Source organism: Chlorocebus sabaeus, chromosome 4 (assembly GCF_047675955.1).
Source record: "Chlorocebus sabaeus isolate Y175 chromosome 4, mChlSab1.0.hap1, whole genome shotgun sequence".
NCBI lineage: Eukaryota > Metazoa > Chordata > Mammalia > Primates > Cercopithecidae > Chlorocebus > Chlorocebus sabaeus.
The window spans coordinates 90,338,362-90,356,181 of record NC_132907.1 but is presented as its reverse complement, the minus strand read 5'-3'; positions in this window follow the sequence as shown (position 1 = coordinate 90,356,181).

Genomic DNA, 17,820 nt, shown 5'->3' with positions numbered 1-17,820 from the left:
CGTTCTGCACATGTGTCTCAGAACGTAAAGTAAAATAAAAAATGAAAAATAAAATAAATCCTAAAAAAACTTTTGGTTGTAACTGTTACAAGTACAGATATTTGCATTACTATTTCTGTTTCTGAAACAAGTCACTAAACAATCAAAGACTTCATACAGCTTGACGCATTATCTTTAATGCAATAAAGTTATTTCAGTCAGATATTCAACGTAATTTGAACTTGGTAATCAAGTCAACTAGTCTTGGAGTCATTAAGGTTGGACAGATAAGGCTTTCCATTGGATCCCTCTACTCTTGCAGCCTCTTTCTATTACATAAGACACTTTTAACATCAAATGTATACATTGCATGAAAACAAACAAACAAAAATCTCAAAGCACTCATAATAAGCTGTGTATTATTATTGTTTCATTAAAACTAAATTTGTCAGGCATGGTGGCTCATGCCTATAATCTCAGCACTTTGGGAGGCTGAGGAAGGTGGATCGCTCAGGAGTTCAAGACCAGCCTGGAATATAGCGTGACCCCATCACTATTAAAAATACAAAAAAAAAAAAAAAAAAAAAAAATAGCCAGGCGTGGTGGTGCACACCTGTGGTTCTAGCTACTTAGGAGGCTGAGGTGGGAGGATAACTTCAGCCTAGGAGGGCAGAGGTTGCAGTGAGCTGAGATGGCACCACTGCACTCCAGTCTGGGGGACAGAGTGAGATCCTGTCTCAAAACAAACAAACAAACAAACACCTATACATTCTGTTACAAATTATTTCTAATCACTTTTAAATTGATGATTCATGTGAGTACATATATCAGAGGAAATATTTAGGTTGAACCACATAAAATTGCCTTTTGAATGTCAAAATGCTCAAATATTTGCAATTTCATATGGTCTAACCTAACGTTTAATTTTGAAGGCACAGATACATCATTTTAAAATTTAATATTCTAAATATACAAAATATATATTTTACAGACAGTTTAAAAATGATTGTGTTCTAAATGAACTGCACACAATTCCACCGTATACACATTATCATTGTGAATTGAGTAGCTCCCTCGTTTAGGGACTGAATGAAATATTTATGGTGGACCAAATAAAAAGCCTTGTAATGGCAAATTCCTATATCTGGGGACATCGCTGTCACTGTGGGCACCAGTGAAATAGCTCTGGCCTAATTTCATCTGACTTTGGATGTGTGCAAATCACAGGGAAATGTGAACTGACTACAGCCTGAGAAAATCAGCAAAGACAGAAAATCATTGCAAATCAGAACCTTATCAATATTTCACTAGACTAAGACTACACCTCTCACTCCTCCAGAAGCAGAAAGCTGTTTTCCTGAAACCTTAACACTGTGATATAAAAGTTCATCACAACACTGTTTTATGCCAAGAATTCAAATTAGACCTCAGAATCCACTGTTTATGTATATCTATGTCACATGAAATTAAAATTTGCAGGTCTAAATTTAGTGTCCTTGGATAACAGAAATATTTGTATGGTTTATTCTAATTTGAAAACCATTCAGTCCATGCATTTCTCTTTGTCTACAGTTTTTTAATAGAGAGCTGCATTGGAATCTGTTTGAAAATTATTCTTACCAGCATGACAACGACCTTGAATCCAGAGATCAGCTCCATGATAACTTCATGGTTCTTTCTGATACCGAAAGGAAAAGAGTGCCCTTTTATGGCTCACGACGCTTCTTCCTGACATCCCTAGTGTGACTGCTTGAAAGTTTGGGGTTTTAAAAAAAATGTTCCAGTCACTTAAAAACAAAACAAACAAAACAGATAAACAGGTAATGACCTCCAACCTAGTCCTGAAATAGAGTGGATTCTTAATTTGATCAGCGTGGAGTTTTCTCCAAGAAATGTACTCAACCACATGGAACGTTGAAGATACAATTCTTTGTTCTGTGATACATTTCTCTTAGAAAGAGGCAAATAAAGCAAGAAAAATAAACAAAATACACCAATTAAGGTTCAACTTAATACTTCACATAAACTCAGAGAACATTGATAAATTTAGCCATTTGCTGGATTTGGAAGGCTTATGTTTTGCTTTGTCATTTGAGTTTTTGCCTTAAGGGAAGAAAAATGTGCTTCTGGTGTTTATAAAAGTAGGAGTTCTGCAGGGAAAAATGTTTTAGATATGTTAGAGGTTTTGTCAAAATTAAAATGTCCAGGTCAGAAAAGGGTGGCCAATTTAGATAACTTAAAGATGTAAAAAAATCATAATTGCCTATGAGATGGGATCTTACACACACACACACGCAAACACATGCACACACACATGCATGCACACATACACACATGCACATATGCCCATGTACCCACACACATGCACACACGCACACACATGCACACATATGCATATACACATGTACACGTGCATGCATGCACATGCACATATACCCATGCATGCATGCACACAAACATGCACACAGACATACACACATGCATATACACATGCATGCACACATGCACACACATGCACACATGCATATACACATGCATGCACACATGCACACACATGCACACATGCAAGCATGCACACACAATTGACTTCTTTCTCCCAGTACACTAAAGCTCCCATAGTTCCTCAAAAAAGTCCCCCTTGTCTCAGATTCTGCCTGATGATCACTTTATCCCTTGCCACTTCTTTCAATTCCAGTCCCCCAGTGAACGCACTCAGAATCAGTGCTTCTCCTACCTCAGTGCCCATTCATTCCATGGAGTCCACCACTCAACTGGGAGGGCTCTAGCTGAGGGTAGTGTTTCATTTTTCCCAAATTTCAGAGTCACGTTTAGTCCTTCCCTTACTAAACACCATTCTACTCCCTCATGTCATGTCTTCTCTCAACCTTCTTTTGATGAAATGCTCACATTCCATGGCTCCACACCCACCCTTCTCCACATCCCAGGACTCTCCAGGGATGCCCCTGCACTCATGGTTATGGTCCTCCAGAGGCCTTCTGGCCCCCATCGCCTTCAGGCCTTCACATTCCTCTCAGGTCTCTCCACTGTCATCCTGTACAGGCTCTCTCTGCAGAGCGCCTCCTCATCCTCCACTTCTCCCACCACAGGCAGGCTCCAGATTTGCCACTCTGTATTTTTATCCCCATCTGCCTCCTGTGGCTGATGAGTCGTGCATGTAGATACCTGACAGTCGGTATGCCAGACATGAACTCTGTCAGTTAGATATTGCATCCATCTCTTTCCCCAAGACCAGACAGAACTTGAAGAGCACCAAATAAAAATGCAGGCTCTCTTGAAAAAAAAGAATTTTAAAATGTTCACAGTAAAGCAAATCCAAGCATAGGCCATGGGTGAGAGGCAGTTCCTGGCCCCTGTGTTGGATGGAGCCATAATTTGGTTACAAGTAGCTGAATAATTATCTGGGAACTCTCTATCAAAAGTCTAGTTAATAGTGCATATTATTAAATATGCAAATATTAAATGTTTATATACTGAGTGCTTAAAACTAATGCAGAGGCTACTGCCCTACACAGCCATGTACACCTGCTTTAAGATTTATGCTCTTCTCCCCTCTCCTCTCTTACAGACCAATAACAAGAGCTGTCAGTGCCTTCTGCCCAGGGAACTGCTTAGCCTGCCAGGAAGCTACAGGACTTGGAAAATATGTGGCAGCAGGATATAGGGAACTGGGTGTGGTACTGTGTCCTCAGGGTTCCATAAAAGAGGACAGAATATAAAGGTAGATTAGAGTTTATTACATCTTTCCCACATGGGAGTCACTCATCACACAGGAATTAAAATTCTGGCAAGACACTGCTAAATTGGCTCTTGGGAGGAAGCAGTGTCCCACACTGGCAGAGTGGAAATGCTAGACCTGCCATGGAAAATGATGGAGTGGTGGAGGAAGAAACCACCAGGCCTGGGAAAGGGGGCTGGCTAGGACAGGGGGCTCTGAAAGTGTTTGGAGGACGTTCTACATCCTGAAATGTCAAGAAGTAGACTTTTAGAAAGGCATGGCAGTGTCACAACCCTCAGTGATACCCGTGTACTGAAGGCCGGATCTCACAGTAGAAAATGCTGTCTGAAATTGGGCTTCCTGACAGTGGTGTGGACGAGGGACTCTTGAAACCACCAGAGCCAGGTCCACTGCCAACCCCTGTTTTGCGGGAGAAAGGCTGGCATGGTGACTGTAACGCGTGTCCACCATGAACCTGCCTCCCAGGATCCTGAGCACGGTGTTCCCCGAAGCCAAGAAAACAGACAATCAACATGGATAATATCCAATCTCTATCACCAAAAAAGTACAGAGTGAAAGGTCAGGGGGCCGAGGACAGCCACTCCAACAGGAAGTCTTGGTGACCCCTGACCCATTTCTCAGACCTGAGCAACCATCACTGTCCTCATCCACCAGCCGGAGGAAAGGCCAGAGCCCCATGAGGAAGGACAAAGGTGGAGTCCTGGGGACCAAAGACAGGTGTCCCAAGGCTCCTCTCACTGTCCCTCCCAGGGACTTCCTCAGGGAGCTGTATTTCTCTCCATCTGCTGTCCCTGGAGGCTCCGTGGGTCTAGCGGTGATGGTTCCCAAAGGGGAATGATTTCTACCAGGGGATCCAGGGGGAGTGCCACTGAGTTGGAAGTCCTGGCTGCCTTTTCTGTCACTTCGGATTCCTTGCACAGGTGGGCAACAGGCAAGGGAAGGCTCACAGTCCACAAAGAGGTAAGGCTATTTGTGAATAACAGGTGCTGGGAAATGTGTTTGGTACAAAGGTGACCCACTGTGCACCCCCTAGTGCCCTCCTGCTCTGCCCTGTCAGTAAGTGAACAAATACAGCATCCACGGCCTGGCACCAGCAGAAGTGCTGTCAAGGTGGGAGGAATCTAGAATGAACAGTGAACAGAGAGAGATGAGGCCACGTGCCACCTGGGCCACAGCTGTGATGACAGAGGTGATATCCATCCCACTAACCTTCCCTCGCTCAGTTCTCACCTCATACAGATGCTGCTCCTCAGAGCACTTCCTAATAAGCAGCCTGAATTTGTGTCTCCATCTCAGTGATTGTTTCCTTCAGGACATGACCTTTGACACTTTCTTCCAGACCAATAACTACATCCATGTCACCACAGAGGGGAGCAAGATTTTTTTTTTTCCTCTGGAAAGATAAAGCTCTCTATCGAAAAGAACTACAGATTTCTTCTAATGTACCTGAGCAGGACCTGGGAGAGCATGCCGGAAATGGATTTTGAGGGTGTTGGACTAGGGAGATGATAATTTAAATCTGGATGGGAAAGGAATTCATTGACGTAGGAGCAGGCCTATTACTTGGGAAACAGATTATTGGCTAGGACACAAGAAGAATCTCAATGGACTGCCTGCCCAGCTCCTAGAAGCTTGGATTTAAATATGGCCTGGAGTCGATGAAATTGAGAAGCTGAATGTGCCCAGCCAGAGCACCGAGGCAAGGGTCACAAGGTTCAGAGGGGCAGGGATGGTAAATGGGCTTATCACAGGAGACTAAGCAACAGGCCACCCGATTAAGACTCCTTGACGAGACTCAGAGGGCCCTCCCTTTAAAGAATGCCTGGTGGCTCTCACCTATAAGATAGGACTGTGGTGTCATGGGCTGACCTGGAGTCCCAAGTATCCATGGGAACAACAGAATCTAAGAATGGCAGAGCTCAACCCTCAGTGACAAGATGGGCGTCATGACTGCAATGGATAGCAAGGCCTGAGTGGCAAGCAGAGTGCCTTTACCTGGAAGGGCTGGAAATATGTGAATTTTCTCATTTATATAACAGAGAGAGAGAAAGAGAGAGAAGACACAGAGAGAAAGAGAGAGAAGACAGAGAGAGAGAGAGAGAGAAGACAGAGAGAGAGAGAGAGAGAGAGAGAGAGTAAGCAGAAGGCCAGTGTCAGCCCTGCACCAAGTCCATTTCAGAATTGGTCCAATAGATTCACCCCCCACCTCCATTTTCCACCCTCTTTTACTGTCTATTGTTTGCCTGCTTGTGTTCACCCCATCCTTGCTACAGCCATGGTAGTGCTATGGTTCCACTGGCCTTAGTGAGAATGGGCTACATTACCAGAGCTTTAACCGTATTATCTCGCTTGACAAAACCCTCCTAAAGCTTCCTGAGGGAGACATCACTGTTACGGATGCAACACTGAGCCCTAGGCTAGACATTACTGAGCAGCAGACCTGGCATCTGGCTGTTCCTAGTACACGACCATGAATTGAGACCCTCAGACAATGCTGCCTTCTATGTGTTTAAAGTGGATCCTTCAGACTATCATTTGCTTATATATTTTAGATTTGTGGTTCTATTTGAAACCATTTAAAAGTCGTGGCATCCTGCTGGCATTATGTAAAGCCCTGTGCCTGTATTTCATCTTCCCTTCTACCTATCACGTGGACATTATGTCACTTTTCCTCTTTATAGAGAAAAATTGTTAGTCTTTTCCACATATTTAAAAATTGTCCAAAAGAAATGTATTTGTTTTAAAATGAAGTTAGCGAGTTTCCGTGTTTGCTTTGGTTTTAATTGCTGTGGTTATCCACGGTGCTCTGTGAATGAAGGGTTTCATTTTGCTCTGAAGAACTGCAGAGCAAAGGTTTCCTAGAGAGAGGCATGGTTGGCAGCATCTCCGCACAGTGTCCAGCTTTCACCCCAGAACCACCATGCCTGCACCAGCATGCACCGACTGTTGCTAGAGAAGGCCTCTTGGCAGAGAAAAAAAAATTTACAACATCCAGGAGAGAGAGAGAGGAAGCAGCCATGCCTGCTTTGCCTCCGCGAGGCATTCTATTTTTCCTAAACCGCAGTTCCCCAGCACCCTGTCTGTACTGCGCGTTGGGCAGCAGCGGAGCCTCCATCGCACTCCTGGCGCTGTCCAGCCCACGGGGGCAGAAGCGCAGCGGCGTCTGAACGCACCTCTTCTGGGAGCCGCGCACCGAGATTTAGGAGCTGGTTGGGAGGGGGCCTATTTCTGAGCTAATCTCTCAAAGATTTCTGTCTATGAAATAAAGATATAAATAAAACAGGAAGGAAATATCACCGAGCAGGGAAAGGGGGAGAGGAAAGCATTGCGGTGTTGGGTTCTGTAATCACCGGAGTGCTCCTGTCCGTGGCTAATGTGAGGGTGATGGGACATCGTAATCCCTTCCCTGAGCTCCTTTACTGCAGTCATGATGACTAAATTTCTTGTGTCTTATCACACTGTCACAGGCTGGAACCAGGAGAAGGGGCTCTGAAGAAAACACAGCATGGAAACCAGAAAGAAGATGATCAGATTACCAGCCTCTGGATTTGTGAGTCGGTCTCAATCGGACCAGAGCAGGCTTGATTTCAGACCCACGGAGTCTCAGACGCCAACCTCACCCCCTTCCTCCCCGCACACCACTATTTTTAAAGAACCCCCAACCTCTTTCCAATCATGATACTGTTGCTTTCTTTTCTTTTTCTATTTTTTTTTTCCTTATCTATCCACTGAAAATCTTCTAATGAAAGAGAGTACCACTTCAGGAACTCCAGGGTTGGGAAAATCAGACGGATTGGTGGATTTCAAGTTAGAACTGCCTCCTAGAATGTTTAAAATGAAAACAGATGAGCAAGTGGAAAGTTAAGTTCTGTGCCCCTTGAAGAAATGTATGTGTCTCTTGCAGATATTCTTGGGGGCAGGCCATAGTGGGGTTCTCTTTCACAGCATCCCTATCACTTTCATGATTCTGAATCGCCACTGTCACCCTGTGAGAGAAGAAGAGACCCAGCTCCGTGCTCAGCATGCCTGCTTCTCAGAGCTGCCCCCTTTGGATTTGCAGGAGAAGGTTTGTGTTGTTTATTGGGGTGGTAGAAAACATGAGTTGATGCCTGGTCTCCTTGTGCTTAGCATAACCAGGGTGGCATACATCTTCAATAATGTAAGTGTATGTGCATTACCTTTGAAGTCTTAGGGGAGTATAAGGAGTGGTTGGGAGTGGCTCATTGGGACTAATCTCTTCTACCTGAAGTGTTCCAGGACCCACGACTGGCTTCATGGAGAACCTGGACCACACACCTCCAACCTGCCATGTTCTTCATCCAGGTTCTCTCACTTTCAGTCATAAACTCAGGGAAGGTGCTAGATGCATCAAGATGGGGAATGCCTATTGCCTGTCCATCTGGATTTTACAATAAGCAACAAGATAGATTCATCCAAAAGAGCTTAGTTTTTAAAAAGATATTGAGCAAAGATGAGCATGTACAAAAACATGAAAAACGATGCTCTGTGGAAAGATTCATGTATTCATTTAACAAGTAAGATAGCTGAGCTGTAGAAAGAAATATGCTGAAATACCCTTGCAAAGAAATTTTGAAAAATATCATGTCGCCTTTTATTTTATGATCTTGACGTAGAACCAAAACCACAACAAAATTGCCAGATTTGCAAGCCTAGGGAAAAGTCATTATGGCTAGGGGAAGAAAAAAGGAACACATAAGACAAAAGCAATGTTGGTAAACGACAGGAAGCATGCCAAGTTCTTCAGTCACATATGAACTACAATGAAATAAAACAAATCTTACATTAATAAGAAAATTCGAGGTATCAATTTTTGAGGTTTTCTTGATATTTTACCCATATCAGATGTATGTTTTATAGGTGCTGGAGGGAGTGGGTAGTTTTGAAGGGTACTAACTGTGTCATTAAAACACATAGAGTTGAAGCCTTGCCCAGTTTTGCTAGCCGTGGTCCTGGTGAGCGACCTGTTGAGCCTCCTCAGTGCTGTGTTTCATAATCAGTAGAAGGAAGAACTATTGCTTTTCATAGAATGGCCATGAAAAACCTGCAATACGTAGTAAAGTCTCCATGAACATTGGTTACCATTTTTAACGATGGTGTGTGTGTGTGTGTGTGTGTGTGGTGACTTAAAAGAAAAGAAACTTTGAGGTATACACATACATTATTGAAATTGGTCACACTTTCTCTGGAGCTGGATTTCCATGGAATGACTGATTTGGAGGTTTTGTGGGAAAATATACACGTATTTTAAATTGAGATAGGGTCCCTGTGACGCTTTGGATATAGGAGATTAGTCCCAATGGGCCTCTCAAGCTGCAGTGCCATGGCACAATCTCCATTTACTTCAGCCTCAAGGGATCTTCCTGGGCTCAAGTGATCTTCCTATCCAAGACACCCATGTAGCTGGGACTCGAGGAACACGTGCCCAGCTAATTTTTGCAATTTTTGTAGAAACGGGGTTTTGTTATGTTTCTCAGGCTTCTCTCCAATTCCTGAAATCAAGCTATCTACCCACCTCGGCCTCCCAAAATGTTGGGGTTACAGGTGGGAGCCATCGTGCCCCACCATGTGGGAAATATTTGAAAGCTTATTTGTTTGTCAAAAACAAAAACGAGGCCAGGTGTGGTGGTTCATGCATGTAATCCCAGCACTTTGGGAGACTGAGGCCAGTGGATTACCTGAGGTCAGGGGTTCAAGACCAGCCTGCTTAACAGGGTGAAAACTGGTCTCTATTAAATTTTGTATTTTTTGTAAAAATAAAAAATTTAGCTAGGAGTGGTGGTGTGTGCCTGTAGTCCCAGCTACTTGGGAGGCTGAGGCAGGAGAATCGCTTGAATCTGGTAGGCAGAAGTTGCAGTAAGCCGAGATTGTGACAGAGCAAGACTCCATCTCAGAAAAAGATTTTCCTAGCAGTGTGACAATTGTGTAGAATTACAATACTTCAGCACTATTGTAATATTGGACTAGATGATTCTTTGCTTTGGGGTCTGCCTCAGAACTGTATGATAATTTAGCACCATCCATACCCTTAGGATGCCAGTGACACCGTCCCATTTAGTCATGACAATCAACAATGCTCAGACATTGCCAAGTGTTCCCACAGGGACAAAATCTCCCCAAGGGGAGAACCACTGACATGACCCTCAGATAGCCTGGGATGCTCTGGGAAAAGCGTTCTTCCACTTCCACCTCTGAATCTGAGCAGACTTTCAATGGCATGCAAGCAGGTTGGCTCGGAGGACAATAATGCAGCCCCGTGTCCTCACCACAAATTGTCCCCACGAAAATGCATGCCTTAGAAGGTGAAATAAATGGTGGGTAAATTTGGCACACACCTTCTTCTAACCTTTTCATTTTCATTGATGGGCACTGCCCCACTGCACAGATCCTTAGTGCATGGCACAGCCAACTATCCACACCTGTAAGACAATTAGAGTCTTAGAATTGAGAAATTTCTTATATTGGTCTAGAAATTTTAAAAATGTTTTTGAAAGGTCAGATTTTATGCACAACACAAATTATACTATGAGGCTAGTTAGTTCAAAGTATCCTTTTATATAAAGAAAGAAAATCGTAGCTAAATAGTAAAAAAAAACAAAACAATAACAACAACAAAAAAAACTAATGATTAAACTTGATTTTTAAAATATTTTCTAATGAGCCAGTCTAACGCTTATGCTAATATTTTAACTCTGATCATAGTAAAGATGAAAATGTAAACCTGTTATGTATTATTTTCAATAATAGAAAAAATGAGGAAACTGCAATTCAGAACATTTAAAACAATGATGAATTCAATTTGTAATAAACCCAGCAAGAAATTCAATGAAATAATTCAGGAGGCGTTAACATCACAATTATCCCAAAACATAGAAAAACACAAGCAAATGTTTTGGATAAAAATATATTCATTTACACAATGTTGTAAGTTGAAGAAAATATGTTTTTTATTTAAACAATTTGGTACCCTTGTTTCTAAACAATGTCTGTAAAATTTTTTTAAAAGGCCAAAACTTGCTGGAAGCTCTATGTATTTCTTAACAAATACAGTAAAAACATTTTGTGTTGCTTTTATGTTAATAGGTTTCCACTGGAAAGCATATCCCTGTTTATAATTTCCTTAAAAATTAATTTTTAAATTGATTTTAAAATTGCTCGTTTTGCTAAGAAATCTTGAAAGTAACTTTAATTTTACTATTTGGTTTATGATATTTTAACGCTTTTCTTTTTTATTTTTTTAACAATAAAAAGAGCTGACATTTATTGAGAAATTGAAGCATTTTATGTATTAAATTATTTGCACCCAATATCTCATTTAACATGAATAATAATTTCCTGAGGTTAGTAATTTGGCTAAAATATTATATGAATATATGTTTCTATTTATTTATTGAGATTCTTATAGTAATACATAAGCAGATTTATATCCTTCATTTTAAACTTAAGGTTGCATACTATTTTAAATATCTTTAAAGATCCCCCAACCTAAATGTCAGTGTTCTTCTTTGATTATTTTTATAAGATATTTTTTTGTGATAGTATTCCAGAGTAAAACCTTCATGGTACATATTCTCAGATTGTTCTCCCTAACTTTCTAATTCAGTCCTATAGTATCAAATAAGAGAGTATATTTCTCATAGTCACAAAAGCTGGCTATTGGGCTATATTTTTAAATGTTATCAATGTGATAAGCAAAAATAACTTCAATGGCTTTTATTTTTTAAACTTTTTATTTGGAAATGATCATAGCTTTATGTTCAATTACAATAAGTCAAACAGAGAAATGTCATACACTCTTTTCCTTTCTCCTCCCAGTGCTAAGGACTTGCAAGACCCGAGTGCAATCCCACAATCACCATATTGACCTTGAGCATGACACAGAGCACTTCCGTCACCACTTCTGCGATAGTCGCACCACTTCCCTTCCTCTCACACCCCCTTCTTAGCCCCTGGCTATGACAAATCTGTTCTCCGATTCTATAACTATGTCATTTCATGAATGTTATGTGAATGGAATCCTCCATTCTCTGGGGTTGACTCTTTTAACTCAGCATAATCTCTGCAGCTCCCTCCAGGTTGCTGCAGATATCCTTATTACCGAGGAGTCTCCCATGGCATGGATGTGCCCCAGGTTGTTTAGCCCTTAACCTATTAATGGGCATCTGATTTGTTTCCCGAATTTTGTCTATAGGGAATAAAATTTGTGAACATTAGTTTTCGTGTGAACATTAGTTTTTGTTTTTCCAGAATATGTTCCAGAAATGCAATTGCTGGGTTCCCTGATAACTGCACGCATACTTTTTTAGGGAGATGCCAAAGTGTTTCCACGGTGGCTGTGCTGCTTTACAGTCCCACTGCCAATGTATGAGTGATCCAATAGATGTTTTCTAATGTCTGCTTTTTTTTGGAAAAAACTTTTTTTCTTTTACTTTTGAATGATTTCAATACAATAGCAACATGTTAATATTTGTGATACGGTTAGGCTTTGTGTCCCCACCTAAATCTCATCTTGAATTGTAATCCCCATAATCCCTACATGTCAAGGGAGAGACCGGGTGGAGGTAATTGGATCATGAGGGTGGTTTCCCCCGTGCTGTTCTCAGGATAGTAAGTTCTCATGAGATCTGATGGTTGTATAAGGGGCCCTTCCCCCTTTGCTCAGTATTTCTCCTTTCTGCCACCTTGAGAAGAAAGTGCCTTGCTTCCCCTCACCTTCTGTCATGATTATAAGTAACCTCCCCAGCCATGCTGAACTGTGAGTCAATTAAACCTCTGCCCTTTATAAGTTACCCACTGGTGGACAGTTCTTTACAGCAGGATGAAAAGAGCCTAATAGAATCTGTATTCATGTTCATTACAGAAATATCATAAAAAGCCCTTTTCTCATTTATCTGAATTATTGCATGATGCTCTTTCTCTGGTCTACTGAATAAAACCACCCTTAAGGAAATAAAGTCAAGCCTGACAAGAATGATTCCCCAGTAAAGTAGTGCCTTCCAGAACAAAACTGATGCTTATTAGCAGAAAATAATCTAGTGCCTATTCCCTACAACATATCATGCACAATGTCTAGCATAAAATAACACTAAAAATCACTAGACAAGTGAATAAGGAGAAAAACATTTATAATCAAGAAAAAAAAAAGGAGTTAACACTAGCAAACTAAAAAAGGACCCAGATATTGGAAGGTTAGGAGACGAGGATTTTAAAGAGGCAATTATGAGTATATTCAAAAACTTAATGACTAAAGGGAAGGGAATCTCCTTACCCCCTGCCTTTTTTTGAGATGGAGTCTCACCCAGACTGAAGTGCAATGGCATCATCTTGGCCTACTGCAGCCTACACCTCCTATGTTCAAGCAATTCTCCTGCCTCAGCCACCCAAGTAGCTGGGACTATAGGTCCACGCCACTGCACCCAACTAATTTTTGCATGTTTAGTAGAGACAGGGTTTCAACTTGATAGCCAGGCTGGTCTTGAACTCCTGACCTCAAGTGATCTGCCTGCCTTGGCCTCCCAAATCTCTGGGATTACATGCATGAACCACTATGCCTGGTGTGAATCTCAGTAGATAATAAAAGCTATGAAACAAAAAGAAATCCTAGAGCTGAAAATAAACATCTTAATTTTAAAATATGTCACTGGAAGGACCTCCAGTTTCAGGTCTTACAAATAAAGGACTTGGAAGTCATTATTTCCATATGTACAAAGAAAGAATTAGAAACACCGAAAATCAGTGAATATTCGTAGACCCATCAAAAACCTGAGGCTGCAGGTTAAAATGACACCTTAAAGTCTACAAAGAGAGGCTCATCCAGAAAGATAAACCTCAGATCTGCTAACCTGAGGCAGAAGTCACAGATGCAAAAATGGTCATTTTGGTGAATTGTTGGAGGATGAACATGGACCAGATTTAGAACAAACAACTCCCTGAGTCTGAAATGTTAGGGGGCTGCCCACACTTTTATGCACTTTATTGTCAGGAAATTCACCAGATCCTGATGGTGAAGATCTGAGAAAGATCCCCTGGTTGGCAGAGGGGCAGATTAATCATAGTGAAATATACTCAAAGTCTTCACCACAGCACAGGCCTATACTCCAGGAAAAAAGAATAAGCCAGAGACTTTCATCCTATTGGAGAGAAGCACAGTGCTTCTCTTCTATTCCCACGTAGCCTTCCTGTCTCACCCAAGGAAACATATATAGCTATTAAGGGTCAAGGATTCAAGGGAATGGCGTTGGAAAGCTGTAACCAGGGGAGACAGTAGGAGGCAGGAGTCGGGGGGAAGTTACACCCTTGTGAAAGTCACAGCCTTATGACACAGGCCAGTTACATATTGAGACTGAACTAGAAGAATATAGAATATTTTCTCCTCCACATCTTATCACCACAATGACAGAGCTCCATCATATTGAATGGATTACACAGGAAGAGCTGCAAGACACAGATTTCCTCCAAGAAGGAGTACTTAGGCAAGTCCAAAGTCAAGAGGGAAGGCAGAAATAGGTGTGATAGCACTTGTACCTCTAGCATATATTGAAAACAACCAACTCCTAGTCAGATTAATGTAAGTAAATATTGAAGGCCCTTTTCCTGTCTTTACACCTGATACAGTACGTCTGGCTTTCATGCACACACCAACACGTGCATGCACACGTGCGTGTGCGTACACACACACACGATAAAAACCAAGGTGGAAAAGCTAGAGAACATCAAGCAGTATAAGTATCAAATGCACACACACACACAAATATCCCTAGGAAAACCATATTAAAACTGCAGAAAGCAAACAAAAAAGAAAATCTTGAAAGAAGCTGATGTGAAACAAGAAATTCACGTACACCTATAAAGGGACAAAACTAGAAATTACAGCAAACTTCTTGTAAGAAACCATGCAAACAAAAATGACATAAAATATTTAAAATGTGGGTAAAACAATCACTATGCTAGAATTGTATACCCACACAAAAACCAACATACTAATGTTTAGAGACGTTTTGTCATAATTGCCAAAAGCTGGTAGCAGTCACAACGTCTTTCAGTGAAATGAATGACCAATTTCAGGTGCATTCATTTGGTAAAATAGTCAGTGGTAAAAGAAGTAAACTAACAAGCCACAGAAATCCATGAATAAATCTTTAATGCATATTGCTAAGTGAAAATGCCAATTAGATAAGGTCACATACTATATGACACTCTGAAATAAGCACTATTAGAGAAAGTATAGTGATCAGTGGTTGACAAAGGCTCCAGGAGATCAACAGACCTAGGAATGTTGGCCAAATCAATATGCCCTAGGGATGTTTCAGGGCTGTGTACCTATTCTGCATGACACTGCAACGGTGGACACGTGACACTGTTCATTTGTCAAAATCCACTGACCTTTACAGCACAAAGAATAAACTTTAACGTATTCAATTAAAAACATTAGGAGATTGAGAATTTCCATACTGGAATGCAAAATGTTATCAAATTCAAACTGTATTACAAAGATATGAAACGGAGTCACTGGAGTTGGGGGAGGTGGGTAAAAAGGTGCTAAGTAACTTCGGAATGAAAGGGGTTTACAAGACTAAAGACAAAGAAGAACTGTATATAAGCACTGTTTTCTCATTGATAAAGTTGTTTCCCCCGGTATATATGTTAACAATTCCAAGAATAAAACTATACATGTACCCTGGTGTTGAATAAGTAAATGGATGGTGAAAGATGGGTCCCATGTTTCTTTTTGTTAGAGTGGGAAGTTACAGACAAGGAAGCAGAGAATGCAATAATTATCTATACAATATAAATTAGAATAGAAGACATCTACCTGAACACATATTTAACTTAGTATAGACAGATAAGAACAGATAAAGAAATATTCACAGATATATATTATACATATATATAAACTTAGGTTACTGTATTAGTGTTCTCTAGAGGGACAGAACTAATGAGAGGACAGAACTAATATATGTTTATTAAGTATTAACTTACATGATCACAAGTTCCCACAATAAACTGTCTGCAAGCTTGAGGACCAAGAAGATCCAGTCCGAGTCTCAAAACTGAAGAACTTGGAGAGGATGTTCAAGGATGAGAAGCATCCAGTGCAGGAGAAAGATGTAGACTGGGAGGCTAGGCCAGTCTCTCTTTTCACATATTTCTTCCTGCTTATATTCTAACCTTGCTGGCGGCTGATTAGATTGTGCTCACCCAGTTTAAGAGTAGGTCTGCCTTTCCCAGCCCACTGACTCAAATGTTAATCTCCTTTGACAACACTCTCACAGACACACCCAGGATCAATACTTTGTATCCTTCAATATAATCAAGTTGACACTCAGTATTAACCATCACAGTTACCATATGCTCATGTATCTCTTTGCTCTACCAGCCAAGAGGGAAGGGCCCAGAAACAATGACTCCCTAGCAGTAACAACAACAACAAAAACAACCTAACACCCAAATATTGTTTTGTTTTTAATAGAAACAAGATGTTACTATGTTGCCCAAGCTGCTCTCAAACTTCTGGGCTTAAGCAATCTTTCACCTCAACCTCCCAAAGTGCTGGGATTACAGGCATAAGCCACCATGCTGGGTCCCAAATTTTGCTTTCTGAAACCATTTTTCAATGAAAAAAAAAAAGAATTATTTAGGAAAATAACTGGTTTTAGGAGTCAGACAAGAAATATACAAGATAAACTTGGATCATCATATATCTTGCAGTGTTCAAAAGTGAGGAAGTAAGAAAAAAAACCAGACAATATTGATAGAAGTATGTCAAAGTGACGCAGAGCCAACTGAAAATAGCCCATGGTCAAAAGCAGAACAATTTGAGAAAAAAAAAAGAAAAAGATTGCATTGGATTATAATTTAAAGTATAAAATAAATATCCACAAGTCAAAACTATTATGTGACTAAATAAACATAATAATAAATATGATATAATAAAAAACCTATGCAAAATAATTCCAGATAGTGTATATAGATATTTTATTCTGAAGGCAACAAAGCACAACAGCATAACTCCTCAATCATTAAGTGTAAGCAACAAACAGTGATGTCCTTCCAAAAAGTACCATATAAAACTGGGAGAAAAGACTAAATTTACAGTGGAAAACTCAAGAAACATTACATCAGCAAGATATTCAGTGTTAATGTTAGCAGTTTTAAGTCATGTGGTAGTTTATATTCTTGATGTAATGTGATCAAAATGTCCATTTCCTTTTTTATTTTTTTTTTCCTTAAAATCCATAACTTCACCTAATCATGAGAAAAACAATTAGGCAAATGCCAGACACGTGGCAATAGGCCAGTGTTTCTAAAAAGGTTTAAGGACATCAAAATAAAGAAAGTCTGAGAAATTATCACAACTAGAGAGACACAGCAACTAAATGTCATGTGGTATCCAGAACGGGAGGCTGGAACAGAATAAAAGATAACAGCTCAGATTAAATGATTAAGGAAAGTCTTTAGTTTGTAATACATCAGTATTTGTTCACTAATTGTAATAAATATTCCAGACTTATGTAAGATGTTAATAACAGAAGAAACTGGTTATAAGGTCTGTGAGAACTCCCTGTACAACCTTTGTAATTACTTTTTAACAAATATAAAACTATTATAAAATAAAAAGTTTACAGAAAGTACTTGCAGGAAAGACAACAAAACATTGAAATCCTGCATAAGAAAAAGTAATAAATTTGAATATAAACCAACATAAATTTTCTAAGATGAAAAGTAGAGAGAAAAAATATGAAAAGAAATAATAAACATCTTAGTGATCTGTGAAAATTAACAACCATTCTAAAATATGTGCAATTATGCACGCAATGGAAGAAAAGAAAGAAATTGGAACAAGAACAAATTTTAAATAATCAAATTTATCCAAATTTGGTAGAAAATATCAACCTAAACAACGAAGAAATATATGAACCACAAGAAAAATAAATAAAATGGGAAACAAACCTGAACACAAAATATTCAAATTTCTATATAAAAAGAAAAATAATAAATTGAAGTGCTTAAAAGTAGTCAGGAGGAAGAAAAGACATATTGTCTGCAGAGGAACAATAAAACAGATG